The sequence below is a fragment of the Chiloscyllium punctatum genome, chromosome 12, assembly GCF_047496795.1.
Source record: "Chiloscyllium punctatum isolate Juve2018m chromosome 12, sChiPun1.3, whole genome shotgun sequence".
NCBI lineage: Eukaryota > Metazoa > Chordata > Chondrichthyes > Orectolobiformes > Hemiscylliidae > Chiloscyllium > Chiloscyllium punctatum.
The window spans coordinates 10,886,427-10,913,584 of NC_092750.1; the positions used below are offsets into that span (position 1 = coordinate 10,886,427).

The 27,158-nt window shown below is 50.7% G+C and overlaps 18 non-coding genes across 18 annotated transcripts; all 18 read left to right on the forward strand.

The window, feature by feature from the left end:
* Window positions 1-216: 216 nt before the first annotated feature.
* trnaf-gaa (transfer RNA phenylalanine (anticodon GAA)) lies at window positions 217-289 on the forward strand. Its single transcript has one exon. It is a non-coding gene; the product is annotated as a tRNA-Phe (tRNA).
* A 1,183-nt stretch (window positions 290-1,472) lies between these two features.
* trnaf-gaa (transfer RNA phenylalanine (anticodon GAA)) lies at window positions 1,473-1,545 on the forward strand. Its single transcript has one exon. It is a non-coding gene; the product is annotated as a tRNA-Phe (tRNA).
* Window positions 1,546-2,728: 1,183 nt separating this feature from the next.
* trnaf-gaa (transfer RNA phenylalanine (anticodon GAA)) lies at window positions 2,729-2,801 on the forward strand. Its single transcript has one exon. It is a non-coding gene; the product is annotated as a tRNA-Phe (tRNA).
* A 1,183-nt stretch (window positions 2,802-3,984) lies between these two features.
* trnaf-gaa (transfer RNA phenylalanine (anticodon GAA)) lies at window positions 3,985-4,057 on the forward strand. Its single transcript has one exon. It is a non-coding gene; the product is annotated as a tRNA-Phe (tRNA).
* Window positions 4,058-5,240: 1,183 nt separating this feature from the next.
* trnaf-gaa (transfer RNA phenylalanine (anticodon GAA)) lies at window positions 5,241-5,313 on the forward strand. Its single transcript has one exon. It is a non-coding gene; the product is annotated as a tRNA-Phe (tRNA).
* A 1,184-nt stretch (window positions 5,314-6,497) lies between these two features.
* On the forward strand, window positions 6,498-6,570 carry trnaf-gaa (transfer RNA phenylalanine (anticodon GAA)). Its single transcript has one exon. It is a non-coding gene; the product is annotated as a tRNA-Phe (tRNA).
* Window positions 6,571-7,753: 1,183 nt separating this feature from the next.
* trnaf-gaa (transfer RNA phenylalanine (anticodon GAA)) lies at window positions 7,754-7,826 on the forward strand. Its single transcript has one exon. It is a non-coding gene; the product is annotated as a tRNA-Phe (tRNA).
* Window positions 7,827-9,009: 1,183 nt separating this feature from the next.
* On the forward strand, window positions 9,010-9,082 carry trnaf-gaa (transfer RNA phenylalanine (anticodon GAA)). Its single transcript has one exon. It is a non-coding gene; the product is annotated as a tRNA-Phe (tRNA).
* Window positions 9,083-10,265: 1,183 nt separating this feature from the next.
* On the forward strand, window positions 10,266-10,338 carry trnaf-gaa (transfer RNA phenylalanine (anticodon GAA)). The gene has a single exon. It is a non-coding gene; the product is annotated as a tRNA-Phe (tRNA).
* Window positions 10,339-11,521: 1,183 nt separating this feature from the next.
* Window positions 11,522-11,594, forward strand: trnaf-gaa (transfer RNA phenylalanine (anticodon GAA)). Its single transcript has one exon. It is a non-coding gene; the product is annotated as a tRNA-Phe (tRNA).
* Window positions 11,595-12,763: 1,169 nt separating this feature from the next.
* trnaf-gaa (transfer RNA phenylalanine (anticodon GAA)) lies at window positions 12,764-12,836 on the forward strand. The gene has a single exon. It is a non-coding gene; the product is annotated as a tRNA-Phe (tRNA).
* A 1,183-nt stretch (window positions 12,837-14,019) lies between these two features.
* trnaf-gaa (transfer RNA phenylalanine (anticodon GAA)) lies at window positions 14,020-14,092 on the forward strand. Its single transcript has one exon. It is a non-coding gene; the product is annotated as a tRNA-Phe (tRNA).
* Window positions 14,093-15,275: 1,183 nt separating this feature from the next.
* trnaf-gaa (transfer RNA phenylalanine (anticodon GAA)) lies at window positions 15,276-15,348 on the forward strand. The gene has a single exon. It is a non-coding gene; the product is annotated as a tRNA-Phe (tRNA).
* A 1,183-nt stretch (window positions 15,349-16,531) lies between these two features.
* Window positions 16,532-16,604, forward strand: trnaf-gaa (transfer RNA phenylalanine (anticodon GAA)). Its single transcript has one exon. It is a non-coding gene; the product is annotated as a tRNA-Phe (tRNA).
* Window positions 16,605-17,787: 1,183 nt separating this feature from the next.
* On the forward strand, window positions 17,788-17,860 carry trnaf-gaa (transfer RNA phenylalanine (anticodon GAA)). Its single transcript has one exon. It is a non-coding gene; the product is annotated as a tRNA-Phe (tRNA).
* A 1,183-nt stretch (window positions 17,861-19,043) lies between these two features.
* trnaf-gaa (transfer RNA phenylalanine (anticodon GAA)) lies at window positions 19,044-19,116 on the forward strand. Its single transcript has one exon. It is a non-coding gene; the product is annotated as a tRNA-Phe (tRNA).
* A 1,183-nt stretch (window positions 19,117-20,299) lies between these two features.
* On the forward strand, window positions 20,300-20,372 carry trnaf-gaa (transfer RNA phenylalanine (anticodon GAA)). The gene has a single exon. It is a non-coding gene; the product is annotated as a tRNA-Phe (tRNA).
* A 1,183-nt stretch (window positions 20,373-21,555) lies between these two features.
* On the forward strand, window positions 21,556-21,628 carry trnaf-gaa (transfer RNA phenylalanine (anticodon GAA)). Its single transcript has one exon. It is a non-coding gene; the product is annotated as a tRNA-Phe (tRNA).
* Window positions 21,629-27,158: the final 5,530 nt, after the last annotated feature.

The following is a 27,158-nucleotide window of genomic DNA, read 5'->3' on the forward strand; positions in this document are numbered from 1 at the left end:
AACTTCAGAAATGATGGTGCAGAATCAACGACAGTGTCGATATAGACGGCATAAAGAGGCAGCGGCTGAAGCCAACTGTCCGGCGAGAAAACAGGCTGGGAAATTTTGCCGGAAGGAGTCGATGTCGTGAGGAGATTTGGAACAAAAACGCAGGGCAAATCCCAAGTGAATGTGGCGGCGAGCAAAGTGCTGCAGCGTGCCGAACTGGCTGCAGCTGCCGAAATAGCTCAGTTGGGTAAGCGTTAGACTGAAGATCTAAAGGTCCCCGGTTCAATCCCGGGTTTCGGCAGGTGCAGAGTCGCTCGCGCGCTCCGTCCTTCGTTTAACTGCGACGGAGGCGAGTGAATGAAGGTGAAGCTCTGCACCTGGTCTTGCTGGCGCGAGGGTGGTTTGCATTGCCTCTCACCCTCCTCCTGCAGCCATTCGATGCCTTTTGCTTCCAGTCTCATGGCACATTTCTTCTGATTGGCTGCGTAAGGAGCATTCCAAAACAGTCAAATAATCAAATCGACAAACCCTCAATCCTGCACCAATTCCAATTCTCCGACTCTTCATTGACCAACATCTGCGAACGCACAAAACACTCTTTGAGTCAGCGACGCGTCCATGCTGGCCTTTGCACTCTCTCTCTCTCTATCAAACACTCCCTCGCTCGTAAGCTTGCTGACGGCCAGCTGTTCCAGCTTGCAAAAACCGGTGATCCCTGATCGCAATGGAAAAGTTGCAGGAGAGACGCTGACATGCGCATGGCCGCCTGACTTTAGGTTGATTTGAGCGTTCCAGAGGCGCGCCTTGGGAAATCGCTTTGGACTGTTCCTTGTTTTCGACACAAGCGGTCACTTCAGAAGTGATTGTGCAGAATGACGATGGAAAAGTATTCACAAACAGAGTCGGTGGTGTAAACAGGCAGTGACTTACATGCCGCTTTGGAGATGGTTGCGGAGAACTTGGGAATCCTCAAGCCTGCAGAGTAAGAACTGATGGTTTTCACAGTGGACGGACTGAAGCCGGAGCAGAGGCGATGAGTTCAAATTGTTCCGGTGCGTCGGCTCGCTCGCAAAGCAGCTTAGACCGATACTGACCGTTTGCAGACGGATGGCATCACGTGCAGCAGTTCGAGAGCTAGAGGAGAGATGGGGTGAAGCTGGCGAGAGATGTTGACGGTGAACGGAGCACGACGTGGAACTTGTCGAGGACTGGAGGGACCAGTTCCTGGTTGTGCATTCGACGAGCGAGTCGACCAGAGCCAAGCTGTCAACTTCAGAAATGATGGTGCAGAATCAACGACAGTGTCGATATAGACGGCATAAAGAGGCAGCGGCTGAAGCCAACTGTCCGGCGAGAAAACAGGCTGGGAAATTTTGCCGGAAGGAGTCGATGTCGTGAGGAGATTTGGAACAAAAACGCAGGGCAAATCCCAAGTGAATGTGGCGGCGAGCAAAGTGCTGCAGCGTGCCGAACTGGCTGCAGCTGCCGAAATAGCTCAGTTGGGTAAGCGTTAGACTGAAGATCTAAAGGTCCCCGGTTCAATCCCGGGTTTCGGCAGGTGCAGAGTCGCTCGCGCGCTCCGTCCTTCGTTTAACTGCGACGGAGGCGAGTGAATGAAGGTGAAGCTCTGCACCTGGTCTTGCTGGCGCGAGGGTGGTTTGCATTGCCTCTCACCCTCCTCCTGCAGCCATTCGATGCCTTTTGCTTCCAGTCTCATGGCACATTTCTTCTGATTGGCTGCGTAAGGAGCATTCCAAAACAGTCAAATAATCAAATCGACAAACCCTCAATCCTGCACCAATTCCAATTCTCCGACTCTTCATTGACCAACATCTGCGAACGCACAAAACACTCTTTGAGTCAGCGACGCGTCCATGCTGGCCTTTGCACTCTCTCTCTCTCTATCAAACACTCCCTCGCTCGTAAGCTTGCTGACGGCCAGCTGTTCCAGCTTGCAAAAACCGGTGATCCCTGATCGCAATGGAAAAGTTGCAGGAGAGACGCTGACATGCGCATGGCCGCCTGACTTTAGGTTGATTTGAGCGTTCCAGAGGCGCGCCTTGGGAAATCGCTTTGGACTGTACCTTGTTTTCGACACAAGCGGTCACTTCAGAAGTGATTGTGCAGAATGACGATGGAAAAGTATTCACAAACAGAGTCGGTGGTGTAAACAGGCAGTGACTTACATGCCGCTTTGGAGATGGTTGCGGAGAACTTGGGAATCCTCAAGCCTGCAGAGTAAGAACTGATGGTTTTCACAGTGGACGGACTGAAGCCGGAGCAGAGGCGATGAGTTCAAATTGTTCCGGTGCGTCGGCTCGCTCGCAAAGCAGCTTAGACCGATACTGACCGTTTGCAGACGGATGGCATCACGTGCAGCAGTTCGAGAGCTAGAGGAGAGATGGGGTGAAGCTGGCGAGAGATGTTGACGGTGAACGGAGCACGACGTGGAACTTGTCGAGGACTGGAGTGACCAGTTCCTGGTTGTGCATTCGACGAGCGAGTCGACCAGAGCCAAGCTGTCAACTTCAGAAATGATGGTGCAGAATCAACGACAGTGTCGATATAGACGGCATAAAGAGGCAGCGGCTGAAGCCAACTGTCCGGCGAGAAAACAGGCTGGGAAATTTTGCCGGAAGGAGTCGATGTCGTGAGGAGATTTGGAACAAAAACGCAGGGCAAATCCCAAGTGAATGTGGCAGCGAGCAAAGTGCTGCAGCGTGCCGAGCGGGCTGCCGCTGCCGAAATGGCTCAGTTGGGAGAGCGTTAGACTGAAGATCAAAAGGTCCCCGGTTCAATCCCGGGTTTCGGCAGGTGCAGAGTCGCTCGCGCGCTCCGTCCTTCGTTTAACTGCGACGGAGGCGAGTGAATGAAGGTGAAGCTCTGCACCTGGTCTTGCTGGCGCGAGGGTGGTTTGCATTGCCTCTCACCCTCCTCCTGCAGCCATTCGATGCCTTTTGCTTCCAGTCTCATGGCACATTTCTTCTGATTGGCTGCGTAAGGAGCATTCCAAAACAGTCAAATAATCAAATCGACAAACCCTCAATCCTGCACCAATTCCAATTCTCCGACTCTTCATTGACCAACATCTGCGAACGCACAAAACACTCTTTGAGTCAGCGACGCGTCCATGCTGGCCTTTGCACTCTCTCTCTCTCTATCAAACACTCCCTCGCTCGTAAGCTTGCTGACGGCCAGCTGTTCCAGCTTGCAAAAACCGGTGATCCCTGATCGCAATGGAAAAGTTGCAGGAGAGACGCTGACATGCGCATGGCCGCCTGACTTTAGGTTGATTTGAGCGTTCCAGAGGCGCGCCTTGGGAAATCGCTTTGGACTGTTCCTTGTTTTCGACACAAGCGGTCACTTCAGAAGTGATTGTGCAGAATGACGATGGAAAAGTATTCACAAACAGAGTCGGTGGTGTAAACAGGCAGTGACTTACATGCCGCTTTGGAGATGGTTGCGGAGAACTTGGGAATCCTCAAGCCTGCAGAGTAAGAACTGATGGTTTTCACAGTGGACGGACTGAAGCCGGAGCAGAGGCGATGAGTTCAAATTGTTCCGGTGCGTCGGCTCGCTCGCAAAGCAGCTTAGACCGATACTGACCGTTTGCAGACGGATGGCATCACGTGCAGCAGTTCGAGAGCTAGAGGAGAGATGGGGTGAAGCTGGCGAGAGATGTTGACGGTGAACGGAGCACGACGTGGAACTTGTCGAGGACTGGAGGGACCAGTTCCTGGTTGTGCATTCGACGAGCGAGTCGACCAGAGCCAAGCTGTCAACTTCAGAAATGATGGTGCAGAATCAACGACAGTGTCGATATAGACGGCATAAAGAGGCAGCGGCTGAAGCCAACTGTCCGGCGAGAAAACAGGCTGGGAAATTTTGCCGGAAGGAGTCGATGTCGTGAGGAGATTTGGAACAAAAACGCAGGGCAAATCCCAAGTGAATGTGGCGGCGAGCAAAGTGCTGCAGCGTGCCGAACTGGCTGCAGCTGCCGAAATAGCTCAGTTGGGTAAGCGTTAGACTGAAGATCTAAAGGTCCCCGGTTCAATCCCGGGTTTCGGCAGGTGCAGAGTCGCTCGCGCGCTCCGTCCTTCGTTTAACTGCGACGGAGGCGAGTGAATGAAGGTGAAGCTCTGCACCTGGTCTTGCTGGCGCGAGGGTGGTTTGCATTGCCTCTCACCCTCCTCCTGCAGCCATTCGATGCCTTTTGCTTCCAGTCTCATGGCACATTTCTTCTGATTGGCTGCGTAAGGAGCATTCCAAAACAGTCAAATAATCAAATCGACAAACCCTCAATCCTGCACCAATTCCAATTCTCCGACTCTTCATTGACCAACATCTGCGAACGCACAAAACACTCTTTGAGTCAGCGACGCGTCCATGCTGGCCTTTGCACTCTCTCTCTCTCTATCAAACACTCCCTCGCTCGTAAGCTTGCTGACGGCCAGCTGTTCCAGCTTGCAAAAACCGGTGATCCCTGATCGCAATGGAAAAGTTGCAGGAGAGACGCTGACATGCGCATGGCCGCCTGACTTTAGGTTGATTTGAGCGTTCCAGAGGCGCGCCTTGGGAAATCGCTTTGGACTGTACCTTGTTTTCGACACAAGCGGTCACTTCAGAAGTGATTGTGCAGAATGACGATGGAAAAGTATTCACAAACAGAGTCGGTGGTGTAAACAGGCAGTGACTTACATGCCGCTTTGGAGATGGTTGCGGAGAACTTGGGAATCCTCAAGCCTGCAGAGTAAGAACTGATGGTTTTCACAGTGGACGGACTGAAGCCGGAGCAGAGGCGATGAGTTCAAATTGTTCCGGTGCGTCGGCTCGCTCGCAAAGCAGCTTAGACCGATACTGACCGTTTGCAGACGGATGGCATCACGTGCAGCAGTTCGAGAGCTAGAGGAGAGATGGGGTGAAGCTGGCGAGAGATGTTGACGGTGAACGGAGCACGACGTGGAACTTGTCGAGGACTGGAGTGACCAGTTCCTGGTTGTGCATTCGACGAGCGAGTCGACCAGAGCCAAGCTGTCAACTTCAGAAATGATGGTGCAGAATCAACGACAGTGTCGATATAGACGGCATAAAGAGGCAGCGGCTGAAGCCAACTGTCCGGCGAGAAAACAGGCTGGGAAATTTTGCCGGAAGGAGTCGATGTCGTGAGGAGATTTGGAACAAAAACGCAGGGCAAATCCCAAGTGAATGTGGCAGCGAGCAAAGTGCTGCAGCGTGCCGAGCGGGCTGCAGCTGCCGAAATAGCTCAGTTGGGAGAGCGTTAGACTGAAGATCTAAAGGTCCCCGGTTCAATCCCGGGTTTCGGCAGGTGCAGAGTCGCTCGCGCGCTCCGTCCTTCGTTTAACTGCGACGGAGGCGAGTGAATGAAGGTGAAGCTCTGCACCTGGTCTTGCTGGCGCGAGGGTGGTTTGCATTGCCTCTCACCCTCCTCCTGCAGCCATTCGATGCCTTTTGCTTCCAGTCTCATGGCACATTTCTTCTGATTGGCTGCGTAAGGAGCATTCCAAAACAGTCAAATAATCAAATCGACAAACCCTCAATCCTGCACCAATTCCAATTCTCCGACTCTTCATTGACCAACATCTGCGAACGCACAAAACACTCTTTGAGTCAGCGACGCGTCCATGCTGGCCTTTGCACTCTCTCTCTCTCTATCAAACACTCCCTCGCTCGTAAGCTTGCTGACGGCCAGCTGTTCCAGCTTGCAAAAACCGGTGATCCCTGATCGCAATGGAAAAGTTGCAGGAGAGACGCTGACATGCGCATGGCCGCCTGACTTTAGGTTGATTTGAGCGTTCCAGAGGCGCGCCTTGGGAAATCGCTTTGGACTGTTCCTTGTTTTCGACACAAGCGGTCACTTCAGAAGTGATTGTGCAGAATGACGATGGAAAAGTATTCACAAACAGAGTCGGTGGTGTAAACAGGCAGTGACTTACATGCCGCTTTGGAGATGGTTGCGGAGAACTTGGGAATTCCTCAAGCCTGCAGAGTAAGAACTGATGGTTTTCACAGTGGACGGACTGAAGCCGGAGCAGAGGCGATGAGTTCAAATTGTTCCGGTGCGTCGGCTCGCTCGCAAAGCAGCTTAGACCGATACTGACCGTTTGCAGACGGATGGCATCACGTGCAGCAGTTCGAGAGCTAGAGGAGAGATGGGGTGAAGCTGGCGAGAGATGTTGACGGTGAACGGAGCACGACGTGGAACTTGTCGAGGACTGGAGGGACCAGTTCCTGGTTGTGCATTCGACGAGCGAGTCGACCAGAGCCAAGCTGTCAACTTCAGAAATGATGGTGCAGAATCAACGACAGTGTCGATATAGACGGCATAAAGAGGCAGCGGCTGAAGCCAACTGTCCGGCGAGAAAACAGGCTGGGAAATTTTGCCGGAAGGAGTCGATGTCGTGAGGAGATTTGGAACAAAAACGCAGGGCAAATCCCAAGTGAATGTGGCGGCGAGCAAAGTGCTGCAGCGTGCCGAACTGGCTGCAGCTGCCGAAATAGCTCAGTTGGGTAAGCGTTAGACTGAAGATCTAAAGGTCCCCGGTTCAATCCCGGGTTTCGGCAGGTGCAGAGTCGCTCGCGCGCTCCGTCCTTCGTTTAACTGCGACGGAGGCGAGTGAATGAAGGTGAAGCTCTGCACCTGGTCTTGCTGGCGCGAGGGTGGTTTGCATTGCCTCTCACCCTCCTCCTGCAGCCATTCGATGCCTTTTGCTTCCAGTCTCATGGCACATTTCTTCTGATTGGCTGCGTAAGGAGCATTCCAAAACAGTCAAATAATCAAATCGACAAACCCTCAATCCTGCACCAATTCCAATTCTCCGACTCTTCATTGACCAACATCTGCGAACGCACAAAACACTCTTTGAGTCAGCGACGCGTCCATGCTGGCCTTTGCACTCTCTCTCTCTCTATCAAACACTCCCTCGCTCGTAAGCTTGCTGACGGCCAGCTGTTCCAGCTTGCAAAAACCGGTGATCCCTGATCGCAATGGAAAAGTTGCAGGAGAGACGCTGACATGCGCATGGCCGCCTGACTTTAGGTTGATTTGAGCGTTCCAGAGGCGCGCCTTGGGAAATCGCTTTGGACTGTACCTTGTTTTCGACACAAGCGGTCACTTCAGAAGTGATTGTGCAGAATGACGATGGAAAAGTATTCACAAACAGAGTCGGTGGTGTAAACAGGCAGTGACTTACATGCCGCTTTGGAGATGGTTGCGGAGAACTTGGGAATCCTCAAGCCTGCAGAGTAAGAACTGATGGTTTTCACAGTGGACGGACTGAAGCCGGAGCAGAGGCGATGAGTTCAAATTGTTCCGGTGCGTCGGCTCGCTCGCAAAGCAGCTTAGACCGATACTGACCGTTTGCAGACGGATGGCATCACGTGCAGCAGTTCGAGAGCTAGAGGAGAGATGGGGTGAAGCTGGCGAGAGATGTTGACGGTGAACGGAGCACGACGTGGAACTTGTCGAGGACTGGAGGGACCAGTTCCTGGTTGTGCATTCGACGAGCGAGTCGACCAGAGCCAAGCTGTCAACTTCAGAAATGATGGTGCAGAATCAACGACAGTGTCGATATAGACGGCATAAAGAGGCAGCGGCTGAAGCCAACTGTCCGGCGAGAAAACAGGCTGGGAAATTTTGCCGGAAGGAGTCGATGTCGTGAGGAGATTTGGAACAAAAACGCAGGGCAAATCCCAAGTGAATGTGGCGGCGAGCAAAGTGCTGCAGCGTGCCGAACTGGCTGCAGCTGCCGAAATAGCTCAGTTGGGTAAGCGTTAGACTGAAGATCTAAAGGTCCCCGGTTCAATCCCGGGTTTCGGCAGGTGCAGAGTCGCTCGCGCGCTCCGTCCTTCGTTTAACTGCGACGGAGGCGAGTGAATGAAGGTGAAGCTCTGCACCTGGTCTTGCTGGCGCGAGGGTGGTTTGCATTGCCTCTCACCCTCCTCCTGCAGCCATTCGATGCCTTTTGCTTCCAGTCTCATGGCACATTTCTTCTGATTGGCTGCGTAAGGAGCATTCCAAAACAGTCAAATAATCAAATCGACAAACCCTCAATCCTGCACCAATTCCAATTCTCCGACTCTTCATTGACCAACATCTGCGAACGCACAAAACACTCTTTGAGTCAGCGACGCGTCCATGCTGGCCTTTGCACTCTCTCTCTCTCTATCAAACACTCCCTCGCTCGTAAGCTTGCTGACGGCCAGCTGTTCCAGCTTGCAAAAACCGGTGATCCCTGATCGCAATGGAAAAGTTGCAGGAGAGACGCTGACATGCGCATGGCCGCCTGACTTTAGGTTGATTTGAGCGTTCCAGAGGCGCGCCTTGGGAAATCGCTTTGGACTGTACCTTGTTTTCGACACAAGCGGTCACTTCAGAAGTGATTGTGCAGAATGACGATGGAAAAGTATTCACAAACAGAGTCGGTGGTGTAAACAGGCAGTGACTTACATGCCGCTTTGGAGATGGTTGCGGAGAACTTGGGAATCCTCAAGCCTGCAGAGTAAGAACTGATGGTTTTCACAGTGGACGGACTGAAGCCGGAGCAGAGGCGATGAGTTCAAATTGTTCCGGTGCGTCGGCTCGCTCGCAAAGCAGCTTAGACCGATACTGACCGTTTGCAGACGGATGGCATCACGTGCAGCAGTTCGAGAGCTAGAGGAGAGATGGGGTGAAGCTGGCGAGAGATGTTGACGGTGAACGGAGCACGACGTGGAACTTGTCGAGGACTGGAGGGACCAGTTCCTGGTTGTGCATTCGACGAGCGAGTCGACCAGAGCCAAGCTGTCAACTTCAGAAATGATGGTGCAGAATCAACGACAGTGTCGATATAGACGGCATAAAGAGGCAGCGGCTGAAGCCAACTGTCCGGCGAGAAAACAGGCTGGGAAATTTTGCCGGAAGGAGTCGATGTCGTGAGGAGATTTGGAACAAAAACGCAGGGCAAATCCCAAGTGAATGTGGCAGCGAGCAAAGTGCTGCAGCGTGCCGAGCGGGCTGCCGCTGCCGAAATGGCTCAGTTGGGAGAGCGTTAGACTGAAGATCAAAAGGTCCCCGGTTCAATCCCGGGTTTCGGCAGGTGCAGAGTCGCTCGCGCGTTCCGTCCTTCGTTTAACTGCGACGGAGGCGAGTGAATGAAGGTGAAGCTCTGCACCTGGTCTTGCTGGCGCGAGGGTGGTTTGCATTGCCTCTCACCCTCCTCCTGCAGCCATTCGATGCCTTTTGCTTCCAGTCTCATGGCACATTTCTTCTGATTGGCTGCGTAAGGAGCATTCCAAAACAGTCAAATAATCAAATCGACAAACCCTCAATCCTGCACCAATTCCAATTCTCCGACTCTTCATTGACCAACATCTGCGAACGCACAAAACACTCTTTGAGTCAGCGACGCGTCCATGCTGGCCTTTGCACTCTCTCTCTCTCTATCAAACACTCCCTCGCTCGTAAGCTTGCTGACGGCCAGCTGTTCCAGCTTGCAAAAACCGGTGATCCCTGATCGCAATGGAAAAGTTGCAGGAGAGACGCTGACATGCGCATGGCCGCCTGACTTTACGTTGATTTGAGCGTTCCAGAGGCGCGCCTTGGGAAATCGCTTTGGACTGTACCTTGTTTTCGACACAAGCGGTCACTTCAGAAGTGATTGTGCAGAATGACGATGGAAAAGTATTCACAAACAGAGTCGGTGGTGTAAACAGGCAGTGACTTACATGCCGCTTTGGAGATGGTTGCGGAGAACTTGGGAATCCTCAAGCCTGCAGAGTAAGAACTGATGGTTTTCACAGTGGACGGACTGAAGCCGGAGCAGAGGCGATGAGTTCAAATTGTTCCGGTGCGTCGGCTCGCTCGCAAAGCAGCTTAGACCGATACTGACCGTTTGCAGACGGATGGCATCACGTGCAGCAGTTCGAGAGCTAGAGGAGAGATGGGGTGAAGCTGGCGAGAGATGTTGACGGTGAACGGAGCACGACGTGGAACTTGTCGAGGACTGGAGGGACCAGTTCCTGGTTGTGCATTCGACGAGCGAGTCGACCAGAGCCAAGCTGTCAACTTCAGAAATGATGGTGCAGAATCAACGACAGTGTCGATATAGACGGCATAAAGAGGCAGCGGCTGAAGCCAACTGTCCGGCGAGAAAACAGGCTGGGAAATTTTGCCGGAAGGAGTCGATGTCGTGAGGAGATTTGGAACAAAAACGCAGGGCAAATCCCAAGTGAATGTGGCAGCGAGCAAAGTGCTGCAGCGTGCCGAGCGGGCTGCCGCTGCCGAAATGGCTCAGTTGGGAGAGCGTTAGACTGAAGATCTAAAGGTCCCCGGTTCAATCCCGGGTTTCGGCAGGTGCAGAGTCGCTCGCGCGCTCCGTCCTTCGTTTAACTGCGACGGAGGCGAGTGAATGAAGGTGAAGCTCTGCACCTGGTCTTGCTGGCGCGAGGGTGGTTTGCATTGCCTCTCACCCTCCTCCTGCAGCCATTCGATGCCTTTTGCTTCCAGTCTCATGGCACATTTCTTCTGATTGGCTGCGTAAGGAGCATTCCAAAACAGTCAAATAATCAAATCGACAAACCCTCAATCCTGCACCAATTCCAATTCTCCGACTCTTCATTGACCAACATCTGCGAACGCACAAAACACTCTTTGAGTCAGCGACGCGTCCATGCTGGCCTTTGCACTCTCTCTCTCTCTATCAAACACTCCCTCGCTCGTAAGCTTGCTGACGGCCAGCTGTTCCAGCTTGCAAAAACCGGTGATCCCTGATCGCAATGGAAAAGTTGCAGGAGAGACGCTGACATGCGCATGGCCGCCTGACTTTAGGTTGATTTGAGCGTTCCAGAGGCGCGCCTTGGGAAATCGCTTTGGACTGTTCCTTGTTTTCGACACAAGCGGTCACTTCAGAAGTGATTGTGCAGAATGACGATGGAAAAGTATTCACAAACAGAGTCGGTGGTGTAAACAGGCAGTGACTTACATGCCGCTTTGGAGATGGTTGCGGAGAACTTGGGAATCCTCAAGCCTGCAGAGTAAGAACTGATGGTTTTCACAGTGGACGGACTGAAGCCGGAGCAGAGGCGATGAGTTCAAATTGTTCCGGTGCGTCGGCTCGCTCGCAAAGCAGCTTAGACCGATACTGACCGTTTGCAGACGGATGGCATCACGTGCAGCAGTTCGAGAGCTAGAGGAGAGATGGGGTGAAGCTGGCGAGAGATGTTGACGGTGAACGGAGCACGACGTGGAACTTGTCGAGGACTGGAGGGACCAGTTCCTGGTTGTGCATTCGACGAGCGAGTCGACCAGAGCCAAGCTGTCAACTTCAGAAATGATGGTGCAGAATCAACGACAGTGTCGATATAGACGGCATAAAGAGGCAGCGGCTGAAGCCAACTGTCCGGCGAGAAAACAGGCTGGGAAATTTTGCCGGAAGGAGTCGATGTCGTGAGGAGATTTGGAACAAAAACGCAGGGCAAATCCCAAGTGAATGTGGCGGCGAGCAAAGTGCTGCAGCGTGCCGAACTGGCTGCAGCTGCCGAAATAGCTCAGTTGGGTAAGCGTTAGACTGAAGATCTAAAGGTCCCCGGTTCAATCCTGGGTTTCGGCAGGTGCAGAGTCGCTCGCGCGCTCCGTCCTTCGTTTAACTGCGACGAAGGTGAAGCTCTGCACCTGGTCTTGCTGGCGCGAGGGTGGTTTGCATTGCCTCTCACCCTCCTCCTGCAGCCATTCGATGCCTTTTGCTTCCAGTCTCATGGCACATTTCTTCTGATTGGCTGCGTAAGGAGCATTCCAAAACAGTCAAATAATCAAATCGACAAACCCTCAATCCTGCACCAATTCCAATTCTCCGACTCTTCATTGACCAACATCTGCGAACGCACAAAACACTCTTTGAGTCAGCGACGCGTCCATGCTGGCCTTTGCACTCTCTCTCTCTCTATCAAACACTCCCTCGCTCGTAAGCTTGCTGACGGCCAGCTGTTCCAGCTTGCAAAAACCGGTGATCCCTGATCGCAATGGAAAAGTTGCAGGAGAGACGCTGACATGCGCATGGCCGCCTGACTTTAGGTTGATTTGAGCGTTCCAGAGGCGCGCCTTGGGAAATCGCTTTGGACTGTACCTTGTTTTCGACACAAGCGGTCACTTCAGAAGTGATTGTGCAGAATGACGATGGAAAAGTATTCACAAACAGAGTCGGTGGTGTAAACAGGCAGTGACTTACATGCCGCTTTGGAGATGGTTGCGGAGAACTTGGGAATCCTCAAGCCTGCAGAGTAAGAACTGATGGTTTTCACAGTGGACGGACTGAAGCCGGAGCAGAGGCGATGAGTTCAAATTGTTCCGGTGCGTCGGCTCGCTCGCAAAGCAGCTTAGACCGATACTGACCGTTTGCAGACGGATGGCATCACGTGCAGCAGTTCGAGAGCTAGAGGAGAGATGGGGTGAAGCTGGCGAGAGATGTTGACGGTGAACGGAGCACGACGTGGAACTTGTCGAGGACTGGAGTGACCAGTTCCTGGTTGTGCATTCGACGAGCGAGTCGACCAGAGCCAAGCTGTCAACTTCAGAAATGATGGTGCAGAATCAACGACAGTGTCGATATAGACGGCATAAAGAGGCAGCGGCTGAAGCCAACTGTCCGGCGAGAAAACAGGCTGGGAAATTTTGCCGGAAGGAGTCGATGTCGTGAGGAGATTTGGAACAAAAACGCAGGGCAAATCCCAAGTGAATGTGGCAGCGAGCAAAGTGCTGCAGCGTGCCGAGCGGGCTGCAGCTGCCGAAATAGCTCAGTTGGGAGAGCGTTAGACTGAAGATCTAAAGGTCCCCGGTTCAATCCCGGGTTTCGGCAGGTGCAGAGTCGCTCGCGCGCTCCGTCCTTCGTTTAACTGCGACGGAGGCGAGTGAATGAAGGTGAAGCTCTGCACCTGGTCTTGCTGGCGCGAGGGTGGTTTGCATTGCCTCTCACCCTCCTCCTGCAGCCATTCGATGCCTTTTGCTTCCAGTCTCATGGCACATTTCTTCTGATTGGCTGCGTAAGGAGCATTCCAAAACAGTCAAATAATCAAATCGACAAACCCTCAATCCTGCACCAATTCCAATTCTCCGACTCTTCATTGACCAACATCTGCGAACGCACAAAACACTCTTTGAGTCAGCGACGCGTCCATGCTGGCCTTTGCACTCTCTCTCTCTCTATCAAACACTCCCTCGCTCGTAAGCTTGCTGACGGCCAGCTGTTCCAGCTTGCAAAAACCGGTGATCCCTGATCGCAATGGAAAAGTTGCAGGAGAGACGCTGACATGCGCATGGCCGCCTGACTTTAGGTTGATTTGAGCGTTCCAGAGGCGCGCCTTGGGAAATCGCTTTGGACTGTTCCTTGTTTTCGACACAAGCGGTCACTTCAGAAGTGATTGTGCAGAATGACGATGGAAAAGTATTCACAAACAGAGTCGGTGGTGTAAACAGGCAGTGACTTACATGCCGCTTTGGAGATGGTTGCGGAGAACTTGGGAATCCTCAAGCCTGCAGAGTAAGAACTGATGGTTTTCACAGTGGACGGACTGAAGCCGGAGCAGAGGCGATGAGTTCAAATTGTTCCGGTGCGTCGGCTCGCTCGCAAAGCAGCTTAGACCGATACTGACCGTTTGCAGACGGATGGCATCACGTGCAGCAGTTCGAGAGCTAGAGGAGAGATGGGGTGAAGCTGGCGAGAGATGTTGACGGTGAACGGAGCACGACGTGGAACTTGTCGAGGACTGGAGGGACCAGTTCCTGGTTGTGCATTCGACGAGCGAGTCGACCAGAGCCAAGCTGTCAACTTCAGAAATGATGGTGCAGAATCAACGACAGTGTCGATATAGACGGCATAAAGAGGCAGCGGCTGAAGCCAACTGTCCGGCGAGAAAACAGGCTGGGAAATTTTGCCGGAAGGAGTCGATGTCGTGAGGAGATTTGGAACAAAAACGCAGGGCAAATCCCAAGTGAATGTGGCGGCGAGCAAAGTGCTGCAGCGTGCCGAACTGGCTGCAGCTGCCGAAATAGCTCAGTTGGGTAAGCGTTAGACTGAAGATCTAAAGGTCCCCGGTTCAATCCCGGGTTTCGGCAGGTGCAGAGTCGCTCGCGCGCTCCGTCCTTCGTTTAACTGCGACGGAGGCGAGTGAATGAAGGTGAAGCTCTGCACCTGGTCTTGCTGGCGCGAGGGTGGTTTGCATTGCCTCTCACCCTCCTCCTGCAGCCATTCGATGCCTTTTGCTTCCAGTCTCATGGCACATTTCTTCTGATTGGCTGCGTAAGGAGCATTCCAAAACAGTCAAATAATCAAATCGACAAACCCTCAATCCTGCACCAATTCCAATTCTCCGACTCTTCATTGACCAACATCTGCGAACGCACAAAACACTCTTTGAGTCAGCGACGCGTCCATGCTGGCCTTTGCACTCTCTCTCTCTCTATCAAACACTCCCTCGCTCGTAAGCTTGCTGACGGCCAGCTGTTCCAGCTTGCAAAAACCGGTGATCCCTGATCGCAATGGAAAAGTTGCAGGAGAGACGCTGACATGCGCATGGCCGCCTGACTTTAGGTTGATTTGAGCGTTCCAGAGGCGCGCCTTGGGAAATCGCTTTGGACTGTACCTTGTTTTCGACACAAGCGGTCACTTCAGAAGTGATTGTGCAGAATGACGATGGAAAAGTATTCACAAACAGAGTCGGTGGTGTAAACAGGCAGTGACTTACATGCCGCTTTGGAGATGGTTGCGGAGAACTTGGGAATCCTCAAGCCTGCAGAGTAAGAACTGATGGTTTTCACAGTGGACGGACTGAAGCCGGAGCAGAGGCGATGAGTTCAAATTGTTCCGGTGCGTCGGCTCGCTCGCAAAGCAGCTTAGACCGATACTGACCGTTTGCAGACGGATGGCATCACGTGCAGCAGTTCGAGAGCTAGAGGAGAGATGGGGTGAAGCTGGCGAGAGATGTTGACGGTGAACGGAGCACGACGTGGAACTTGTCGAGGACTGGAGTGACCAGTTCCTGGTTGTGCATTCGACGAGCGAGTCGACCAGAGCCAAGCTGTCAACTTCAGAAATGATGGTGCAGAATCAACGACAGTGTCGATATAGACGGCATAAAGAGGCAGCGGCTGAAGCCAACTGTCCGGCGAGAAAACAGGCTGGGAAATTTTGCCGGAAGGAGTCGATGTCGTGAGGAGATTTGGAACAAAAACGCAGGGCAAATCCCAAGTGAATGTGGCAGCGAGCAAAGTGCTGCAGCGTGCCGAGCGGGCTGCCGCTGCCGAAATGGCTCAGTTGGGAGAGCGTTAGACTGAAGATCAAAAGGTCCCCGGTTCAATCCCGGGTTTCGGCAGGTGCAGAGTCGCTCGCGCGCTCCGTCCTTCGTTTAACTGCGACGGAGGCGAGTGAATGAAGGTGAAGCTCTGCACCTGGTCTTGCTGGCGCGAGGGTGGTTTGCATTGCCTCTCACCCTCCTCCTGCAGCCATTCGATGCCTTTTGCTTCCAGTCTCATGGCACATTTCTTCTGATTGGCTGCGTAAGGAGCATTCCAAAACAGTCAAATAATCAAATCGACAAACCCTCAATCCTGCACCAATTCCAATTCTCCGACTCTTCATTGACCAACATCTGCGAACGCACAAAACACTCTTTGAGTCAGCGACGCGTCCATGCTGGCCTTTGCACTCTCTCTCTCTCTATCAAACACTCCCTCGCTCGTAAGCTTGCTGACGGCCAGCTGTTCCAGCTTGCAAAAACCGGTGATCCCTGATCGCAATGGAAAAGTTGCAGGAGAGACGCTGACATGCGCATGGCCGCCTGACTTTAGGTTGATTTGAGCGTTCCAGAGGCGCGCCTTGGGAAATCGCTTTGGACTGTTCCTTGTTTTCGACACAAGCGGTCACTTCAGAAGTGATTGTGCAGAATGACGATGGAAAAGTATTCACAAACAGAGTCGGTGGTGTAAACAGGCAGTGACTTACATGCCGCTTTGGAGATGGTTGCGGAGAACTTGGGAATCCTCAAGCCTGCAGAGTAAGAACTGATGGTTTTCACAGTGGACGGACTGAAGCCGGAGCAGAGGCGATGAGTTCAAATTGTTCCGGTGCGTCGGCTCGCTCGCAAAGCAGCTTAGACCGATACTGACCGTTTGCAGACGGATGGCATCACGTGCAGCAGTTCGAGAGCTAGAGGAGAGATGGGGTGAAGCTGGCGAGAGATGTTGACGGTGAACGGAGCACGACGTGGAACTTGTCGAGGACTGGAGGGACCAGTTCCTGGTTGTGCATTCGACGAGCGAGTCGACCAGAGCCAAGCTGTCAACTTCAGAAATGATGGTGCAGAATCAACGACAGTGTCGATATAGACGGCATAAAGAGGCAGCGGCTGAAGCCAACTGTCCGGCGAGAAAACAGGCTGGGAAATTTTGCCGGAAGGAGTCGATGTCGTGAGGAGATTTGGAACAAAAACGCAGGGCAAATCCCAAGTGAATGTGGCGGCGAGCAAAGTGCTGCAGCGTGCCGAACTGGCTGCAGCTGCCGAAATAGCTCAGTTGGGTAAGCGTTAGACTGAAGATCTAAAGGTCCCCGGTTCAATCCTGGGTTTCGGCAGGTGCAGAGTCGCTCGCGCGCTCCGTCCTTCGTTTAACTGCGACGGAGGCGAGTGAATGAAGGTGAAGCTCTGCACCTGGTCTTGCTGGCGCGAGGGTGGTTTGCATTGCCTCTCACCCTCCTCCTGCAGCCATTCGATGCCTTTTGCTTCCAGTCTCATGGCACATTTCTTCTGATTGGCTGCGTAAGGAGCATTCCAAAACAGTCAAATAATCAAATCGACAAACCCTCAATCCTGCACCAATTCCAATTCTCCGACTCTTCATTGACCAACATCTGCGAACGCACAAAACACTCTTTGAGTCAGCGACGCGTCCATGCTGGCCTTTGCACTCTCTCTCTCTCTATCAAACACTCCCTCGCTCGTAAGCTTGCTGACGGCCAGCTGTTCCAGCTTGCAAAAACCGGTGATCCCTGATCGCAATGGAAAAGTTGCAGGAGAGACGCTGACATGCGCATGGCCGCCTGACTTTAGGTTGATTTGAGCGTTCCAGAGGCGCGCCTTGGGAAATCGCTTTGGACTGTACCTTGTTTTCGACACAAGCGGTCACTTCAGAAGTGATTGTGCAGAATGACGATGGAAAAGTATTCACAAACAGAGTCGGTGGTGTAAACAGGCAGTGACTTACATGCCGCTTTGGAGATGGTTGCGGAGAACTTGGGAATCCTCAAGCCTGCAGAGTAAGAACTGATGGTTTTCACAGTGGACGGACTGAAGCCGGAGCAGAGGCGATGAGTTCAAATTGTTCCGGTGCGTCGGCTCGCTCGCAAAGCAGCTTAGACCGATACTGACCGTTTGCAGACGGATGGCATCACGTGCAGCAGTTCGAGAGCTAGAGGAGAGATGGGGTGAAGCTGGCGAGAGATGTTGACGGTGAACGGAGCACGACGTGGAACTTGTCGAGGACTGGAGTGACCAGTTCCTGGTTGTGCATTCGACGAGCGAGTCGACCAGAGCCAAGCTGTCAACTTCAGAAATGATGGTGCAGAATCAACGACAGTGTCGATATAGACGGCATAAAGAGGCAGCGGCTGAAGCCAACTGTCCGGCGAGAAAACAGGCTGGGAAATTTTGCCGGAAGGAGTCGATGTCGTGAGGAGATTTGGAACAAAAACGCAGGGCAAATCCCAAGTGAATGTGGCAGCGAGCAAAGTGCTGCAGCGTGCCGAGCGGGCTGCAGCTGCCGAAATAGCTCAGTTGGGAGAGCGTTAGACTGAAGATCTAAAGGTCCCCGGTTCAATCCCGGGTTTCGGCAGGTGCAGAGTCGCTCGCGCGCTCCGTCCTTCGTTTAACTGCGACGGAGGCGAGTGAATGAAGGTGAAGCTCTGCACCTGGTCTTGCTGGCGCGAGGGTGGTTTGCATTGCCTCTCACCCTCCTCCTGCAGCCATTCGATGCCTTTTGCTTCCAGTCTCATGGCACATTTCTTCTGATTGGCTGCGTAAGGAGCATTCCAAAACAGTCAAATAATCAAATCGACAAACCCTCAATCCTGCACCAATTCCAATTCTCCGACTCTTCATTGACCAACATCTGCGAACGCACAAAACACTCTTTGAGTCAGCGACGCGTCCATGCTGGCCTTTGCACTCTCTCTCTCTCTATCAAACACTCCCTCGCTCGTAAGCTTGCTGACGGCCAGCTGTTCCAGCTTGCAAAAACCGGTGATCCCTGATCGCAATGGAAAAGTTGCAGGAGAGACGCTGACATGCGCATGGCCGCCTGACTTTAGGTTGATTTGAGCGTTCCAGAGGCGCGCCTTGGGAAATCGCTTTGGACTGTTCCTTGTTTTCGACACAAGCGGTCACTTCAGAAGTGATTGTGCAGAATGACGATGGAAAAGTATTCACAAACAGAGTCGGTGGTGTAAACAGGCAGTGACTTACATGCTGCTTTGGAGATGGTTGCGGAGAACTTGGGAATCCTCAAGCCTGCAGAGTAAGAACTGATGGTTTTCACAGTGGACGGACTGAAGCCGGAGCAGAGGCGATGAGTTCAAATTGTTCCGGTGCGTCGGCTCGCTCGCAAAGCAGCTTAGACCGATACTGACCGTTTGCAGACGGATGGCATCACGTGCAGCAGTTCGAGAGCTAGAGGAGAGATGGGGTGAAGCTGGCGAGAGATGTTGACGGTGAACGGAGCACGACGTGGAACTTGTCGAGGACTGGAGGGACCAGTTCCTGGTTGTGCATTCGACGAGCGAGTCGACCAGAGCCAAGCTGTCAACTTCAGAAATGATGGTGCAGAATCAACGACAGTGTCGATATAGACGGCATAAAGAGGCAGCGGCTGAAGCCAACTGTCCGGCGAGAAAACAGGCTGGGAAATTTTGCCGGAAGGAGTCGATGTCGTGAGGAGATTTGGAACAAAAACGCAGGGCAAATCCCAAGTGAATGTGGCGGCGAGCAAAGTGCTGCAGCGTGCCGAACTGGCTGCAGCTGCCGAAATAGCTCAGTTGGGTAAGCGTTAGACTGAAAATCTAAAGGTCCCCGGTTCCATCCTGGGTTTCGGCAGGTGCAGAGTCGCTCGCGCGCTCCGTCCTTCGTTTAACTGCGACGGAGGTGAGTGAATGAAGGTGAAGCTCTGCACCTGGTCTTGCTGGCGCGAGGGTGGTTTGCATTGCCTCTCACCCTCCTCCTGCAGCCATTCGATGCCTTTTGCTTCCAGTCTCATGGCACATTTCTTCTGATTGGCTGCGTAAGGAGCATTCCAAAACAGTCAAATAATCAAATCGACAAACCCTCAATCCTGCACCAATTCCAATTCTCCGACTCTTCATTGACCAACATCTGCGAACGCACAAAACACTCTTTGAGTCAGCGACGCGTCCATGCTGGCCTTTGCACTCTCTCTCTCTCTATCAAACACTCCCTCGCTCGTAAGCTTGCTGACGGCCAGCTGTTCCAGCTTGCAAAAACCGGTGATCCCTGATCGCAATGGAAAAGTTGCAGGAGAGACGCTGACATGCGCATGGCCGCCTGACTTTAGGTTGATTTGAGCGTTCCAGAGGCGCGCCTTGGGAAATCGCTTTGGACTGTTCCTTGTTTTCGACACAAGCGGTCACTTCAGAAGTGATTGTGCAGAATGACGATGGAAAAGTATTCACAAACAGAGTCGGTGGTGTAAACAGGCAGTGACTTACATGCCGCTTTGGAGATGGTTGCGGAGAACTTGGGAATCCTCAAGCCTGCAGAGTAAGAACTGATGGTTTTCACAGTGGACGGACTGAAGCCGGAGCAGAGGCGATGAGTTCAAATTGTTCCGGTGCGTCGGCTCGCTCGCAAAGCAGCTTAGACCGATACTGACCGTTTGCAGACGGATGGCATCACGTGCAGCAGTTCGAGAGCTAGAGGAGAGATGGGGTGAAGCTGGCGAGAGATGTTGACGGTGAACGGAGCACGACGTGGAACTTGTCGAGGACTGGAGGGACCAGTTCCTGGTTGTGCATTCGACGAGCGAGTCGACCAGAGCCAAGCTGTCAACTTCAGAAATGATGGTGCAGAATCAACGACAGTGTCGATATAGACGGCATAAAGAGGCAGCGGCTGAAGCCAACTGTCCGGCGAGAAAACAGGCTGGGAAATTTTGCCGGAAGGAGTCGATGTCGTGAGGAGATTTGGAACAAAAACGCAGGGCAAATCCCAAGTGAATGTGGCAGCGAGCAAAGTGCTGCAGCGTGCCGAACTGGCTGCGGCTGCCGAAATAGCTCAGTTGGGTAAGCGTTAGACTGAAAATCTAAAGGTCCCCGGTTCAATCCTGGGTTTCGGCAGGTGCAGAGTCGCTCGCGCGCTCCGTCCTTCGTTTAACTGCGACGGAGACGAGTGAATGAAGGTGAAGCTCTGCACCTGGTCTTGCTGGCGCGAGGGTGGTTTGCATTGCCTCTCACCCTCCTCCTGCAGCCATTCGATGCCTTTTGCTTCCAGTCTCATGGCACATTTCTTCTGATTGGCTGCGTAAGGAGCATTCCAAAACAGTCAAATAATCAAATCGACAAACCCTCAATCCTGCACCAATTCCAATTCTCCGACTCTTCATTGACCAACATCTGCGAACGCACAAAACACTCTTTGAGTCAGCGACGCGTCCATGCTGGCCTTTGCACTCTCTCTCTCTCTATCAAACACTCCCTCGCTCGTAAGCTTGCTGACGGCCAGCTGTTCCAGCTTGCAAAAACCGGTGATCCCTGATCGCAATGGAAAAGTTGCAGGAGAGACGCTGACATGCGCATGGCCGCCTGACTTTAGGTTGATTTGAGCGTTCCAGAGGCGCGCCTTGGGAAATCGCTTTGGACTGTTCCTTGTTTTCGACACAAGCGGTCACTTCAGAAGTGATTGTGCAGAATGACGATGGAAAAGTATTCACAAACAGAGTCGGTGGTGTAAACAGGCAGTGACTTACATGCCGCTTTGGAGATGGTTGCGGAGAACTTGGGAATCCTCAAGCCTGCAGAGTAAGAACTGATGGTTTTCACAGTGGACGGACTGAAGCCGGAGCAGAGGCGATGAGTTCAAATTGTTCCGGTGCGTCGGCTCGCTCGCAAAGCAGCTTAGACCGATACTGACCGTTTGCAGACGGATGGCATCACGTGCAGCAGTTCGAGAGCTAGAGGAGAGATGGGGTGAAGCTGGCGAGAGATGTTGACGGTGAACGGAGCACGACGTGGAACTTGTCGAGGACTGGAGGGACCAGTTCCTGGTTGTGCATTCGACGAGCGAGTCGACCAGAGCCAAGCTGTCAACTTCAGAAATGATGGTGCAGAATCAACGACAGTGTCGATATAGACGGCATAAAGAGGCAGCGGCTGAAGCCAACTGTCCGGCGAGAAAACAGGCTGGGAAATTTTGCCGGAAGGAGTCGATGTCGTGAGGAGATTTGGAACAAAAATGCAGGGCAAATCCCAAGTGAATGTGGCGGCGAGCAAAGTGCTGCAGCGTGCCGAACTGGCTGCAGCTGCTGAAACAGCTCAGTTGGGTAAGCGTTAGACTGAAGATCTAAAGGTCCCCGGTTCAATCCTGGGTTTCGGCAGGTGCAGAGTCGCTCGCGCGCTCCGTCCTTCGTTTAACTGCGACGGAGGCGAGTGAATGAAGGTGAAGCTCTGCACCTGGTCTTGCTGGCGCGAGGGTGGTTTGCATTGCCTCTCACCCTTCTCCTGCAGCCATTCGATGCCTTTTGCTTCCAGTCTCATGGCACATTTCTTCTGATTGGCTGCGTAAGGAGCATTCCAAAACAGTCAAATAATCAAATCGACAAACCCTCAATCCTGCACCAATTCCAATTCTCCGACTCTTCATTGACCAACATCTGCGAACGCACAAAACACTCTTTGAGTCAGCGACGCGTCCATGCTGGCCTTTGCACTCTCTCTCTCTCTATCAAACACTCCCTCGCTCGTAAGCTTGCTGACGGCCAGCTGTTCCAGCTTGCAAAAACCGGTGATCCCTGATCGCAATGGAAAAGTTGCAGGAGAGACGCTGACATGCGCATGGCCGCCTGACTTGCTGGGAGAGATGGGGTGAAGCTGGCAAGAAAACAGGGTGAATGTTGTCGGGAAATTTTGTCGTAAGAAGTTGATGTTGTGAGGAGATTTGGTACAAATAAGCAGGGCAAATCCCAAGTCAATTCCAAATCCTGGTGATCCCTGATCGCAGTGGAAAAGCTGCAGGATCGACTCCGAAATGCAACATTTTGCCATAGGTAGACCATTTGCTATATGTAGTCCCACAATAAATCCGAGGGCATGTTTGTTGATTTGGTCCCAGTGACACTGAATGATCATTGATACATTTCTAAGTCAGGATGGTGAATGGCTTGGAGGGAAACTTGCAGGTGATGGTGTTCCCATGTACCAGCTACCCTTCTCGATTGTATGAATTGTAGACTTGGGTTGGGTTTCCTGAGGAGCCTCAATGAATTTCTGTTCTGTGTGTTCATAGTGGCATGAATATTTGTAGATGTGGTCCTAATTGAGCATATTGTTTTGTCTGGGATGGTGTCAGGTTTTGAGAGTTTTATTGGAACTGCACTTGTACAGCCATGTGGGGAATATTTCATCACACTCATGACCGATGTGTTGTAGATAGTGGACAGGTTTCTCGGTGTCAGGGGTGTTACTGGCTGCACGATTACTAGCCTCTAATCTGCTCATATAAGCACGGTACCTATGTGCTTAGTCCAGATCAGTTTCGTATCAGTGGTAACTCAAGAATGTTAATAGTGGGTTTTTCATTGATGATGATACCATTGAATGACAAGGGGGCAATGGTTATATTCCTCTCTATTAGAGATGGCCATTGCCTCGAAATTGTGTAGTGTGAATGGTACTTGCCAGTTATCAGTGAAAATATAGATACTGTATATCCAAATTATGCTTCATTTGGAAATGGATTGTTTGAGTATTTGATGAGTTGCGAATGAGACTGACAATTGCACAATGATTAGCAAACATGGATGTAAGTTTGCTTGCTGGGCTGGAAGGCTTGATTTCAGACATTTTGTCACCATACTCGGTAACATCATCAGTGAGCCTCCAGTGAGGCGCTGGTTTTATGTCCTGCTTTCTGTTTATGTGTTTAGGTTTCCTTGGGTTGGTGACATCATTTCCTGTGTTGGTGATGTTATTTCTTGTTCTTTTTCTCAGCGGGCAGTAGATGGAGTCCAAATTGATGTGTTTGTTGATAGAGTTCCAGTTGGAATGCCATACTTCTAGGAATTCGCTTGTGTGTCTCTCTTTGGCTTGTCCTAGGATGGATGTGTTATCCCCATGAAAGTGGTGTCCTTCCTCATCTGTATATATGGATTGTAATGATAGTGGATCATGTCTTTTTGTGGCTAGTTGATGTTCATGTATCCTGGTGGCTAGTTTCCTGCATATTTGTCCAATGTAGTGTTTGTTACAGTTCTAGCAAGGTATTTTGTAAATGACGTTTGTTTTCATTGTTGTCTGTATAGGGTCTTTCAAGTTCATTAGCTACTGTTTTAATGTGTTGGTGGGTTTGTGGGCTACCATCATGTCAAGGAGTTTGCAGTAATTTCTGAGATGTCTTTTATGTAGGAGAGAGTGGTTAGGGTTTCTGGACATATTTTGTCAGCTTGTTTGGGTTTGTTGCTGAGACTTCAGCTGACTGTGTTCATTGGGTACCCGTTCTTTTTGAATACACTGTATAGGTGATTTTCAACGCATCTTATCCACATCCCGCACCTCCGCCCTCAAACCCCACTCCTTTAACCGTAACAAGGACAGAACCCCCTGGTTCTCACCTACCACCGCACCAACCTCCGCATAAACTGCATCATCCGCCGACATTTCTGCCACTTCCAAATGGACCCCGCCACCAGGGATATATTTCCCTCTCCACCCCTTTCCGCTTTCCGCAAAGACTGTTCCCTCGGTGACTATCTGGTCAGATCTACGTCTCCCCAACAACCCACCTTCCCATCCTGGCACCTTCCCCTGCCACCGCAGGAACTGCAAAACCTGTGCCCATATCTCCCCCCTCACCTCCATCCAAGGTCCCAAAGAGCCTTCCATGTCCATCAAAGTTTTACCTGCACATCCACCAATATCATTTATTGTATCTGTTGCTCCCAATGCAGTCTCCTTTAAATTGGGGAGACTGGACGCCTCTTCACAGAGCGCTTTAGGAAACATCTCTGGGCCATCTGCACCAATGAACCCCACCGCCCCATGGCCGAACATTTCAACTCCCCTTCCCATTCTGCTGAGGACATGCAGGTCCTGGGCCTCCTTCACCGCCGCTCCCTCACCACCAGACGCCTGGAGGAAGAACGCCTCATTTTCTGCCTCGGAACACTTCAACCCCAGGACATCAATGTGAACTTCAACAGTTTCCTCATTTCCCCTTCCCCCACCTTACCCCAGTTCCCATCTTCCAGCTCAGTGCCATCCTCATGACCTGTCCTACCTGCTAGTCTTCCTTCCCACCTATCTGCGCCACCCTCCTCTCCTATCTATCACCTTCATTCCCACCTCCATCCACCTATTGTACTCTTGGCTACCTTCTCCCCAGCCCCACCCACCCCCCTCCCATTTATCTCTCCACCCCAGAGGCTTCCTGCCTCATTCCTGATGAAGGGCTTTTGCCCAAAACATCGATTTTCCTGCTCCTCAGATGCTGCCTGACCTGCTGTTCTTTTCCAGCACTATCCTTCCTCTCTCTGTTTGACAACACTATCCAGGGTCCTACCATTAACCGTGTAACTTCTGCCCATGTTTTCATTTTACCAATACCTTGCAATTACCCAAATTAAACTCTTTCTGCTAATCCTTAGTCCATTGGCCCAATTGATCAGGATCCCTTTGCAATCTTAGATAACCTTCTTCACTGGCAACTATACACCAATTTTGGTGTCATCCACAATTGTACTAACCATGCCTTATAAACTCTCATCCAAATCATTTTTAGTGATTCCAACTATCTCTTGATATAACAAGCAGTGAATCAAATTGGCTGGAGCCTGACATCTGTGAGGTAGGGGCCCTTTGGAGGATGCCCAGATGGAGAATCCACTTGGCATTTCTGCAAATGCTGGGCTGTTAATCTGTGCTGAATTCAACTACCATTGAAGATGGAAATCATTATGGAAGCTCCTTCAAGGAGTTATTTCATTATTCACCATCATTCTCAACTGGATCTGGCAGGACTGCAGTGCTTAAATCTCATCCATTGGTTGATTAGCTCTTTTTATAACTGTCGCTTGTGCTGTTTGACACACAAGTAATTCTGTTTTGTAGCTTCACAGGTTGACACCTCATTTTTAGGTATGCTTGGTGCTGCTCCTGGCATACCCTCTGTACTTTTCATTGAACAATTTATTCATACACTAACTGTGAACAATGCTATTTTATAGCAATTGATGTTTCCATCTTTGAAGAAACTCAGTCATTTGCTTGGGTACAGGTTATAAAAGCTAACATGCAACTATTAGCAGATCTAACAAAACTGGGACTTCCAATCAAAACAGAAATTACTAGCAAAACTCAGCAGGGGTGGCAGCATTGATGGGAAGAAAGCAGAGTTAACATTCCGACTGATGAACTCTATTCTGATGAACAGTCACTGGACATGAAATATTCACTCCGTTTTCTTTCCAGATGCTGCCACACCTGCTGAGTTTCGCCAGCAATTTTTGCTTTTGTACAGTTCGCCAGCATCCGCAGTTTTGTTTTGTGTCGGTACTTTCTAAAGTTTGTCTTTAACGCTGTGAACATTGTGCATTTAAACCCACATTCCCATTAACATGCTGACATCATGACTTGCTGATACCAATTGGGAATTACCGTTCAGGATTTATCTACCCATGAGAATGACATTTTTTTTTAAAATTCAAGCTCATAAAATTTAAATAAGACTCCCATTTTAGCATCATGAACACAATGAGAATTAATTTGGCTGGACGGATTGCAATGATTGGCCTTGATCTGTGGTTTGGATATCTTAGCTGTGAGACATTCCTTAGGGCCGGAAGTTTTAAAATAAGCAACAGGAGAGTTGGTTCAGCAATTGCAGAGATCAAAAAGAATCCAAGTAAGCTCAGTTTTAAAACAGTTTTTAATGACTGTTGGTGAAGATTACGTAACCGTTTACAAGTCAACACCGAGACAAGCAGACTGGAGAATACAATACAGACTATTTGAGTGAGCTCACACATGCAATGTGTTGTCTTTATTCAGACAAGGCTGGCACATATTACCTGAGTAACCCAAGAAAATCTTGGGGGATTAAGTGCAAAATCTACAATTAAATAAAAAATCTGTTGGAACCTCTCAGAAACACATTTCCTAATGGAACAGAAAAATTAAATTATAATTAAATATTGACATACTTTAATAAATACTAAATAGTGTTACAAACTAGTGAAGATGAAAATTAATAATAGAACTGACTTCTTCAATATAGCATTCAAAAAGAATAGACTAACACTAGAAATTAGAGGTCAGGAAGATAAAGGTATGAATATTTTCAGATAGAGTATAAAAAATAAATCACAATGTCACACCGTGGGGGACAATGCCTATTAAATAGAATTATTTAAACTTTCCTTTTAAATATTATGTTTCAAATTAAACCAAACACGACCCAAGCTTTGTTTTTTTAAAAATATTTCCAGTTGATGACTAGGTTGTTCTCCTTGAAGTAGATAATGTTCAAGAGAAATTTAACAGTGGTATTCAAAACTGAGGTGTTTTCATAAAGTAGAACAGGAGAAATAGTTTTTCCCTCACAGGAGAGTTTGTAATTATAGGATATGAATTTAATGGAACTGGGAAAAGCAGAGCATGACGAGTTGGTATGATTTAGTATGTATTAGCTGTAAAGATAGTGGAAGTAATTTCAGCAGTAACAAAGGAGTTAATAAACACTTAAATTAAGAAATATAAATTACAGCATTATGACAAAAATTGAGCATAGACATTTTGTGTTGTGTATTTGGATGGGCAAGGCACAAGATTAGGATTATGAAATTATTTGGTGTATGGACTGTAGTGTAAGTGCTTTTTTGCCTGTGTTTTACGGTAACATAATGTAGACATGCC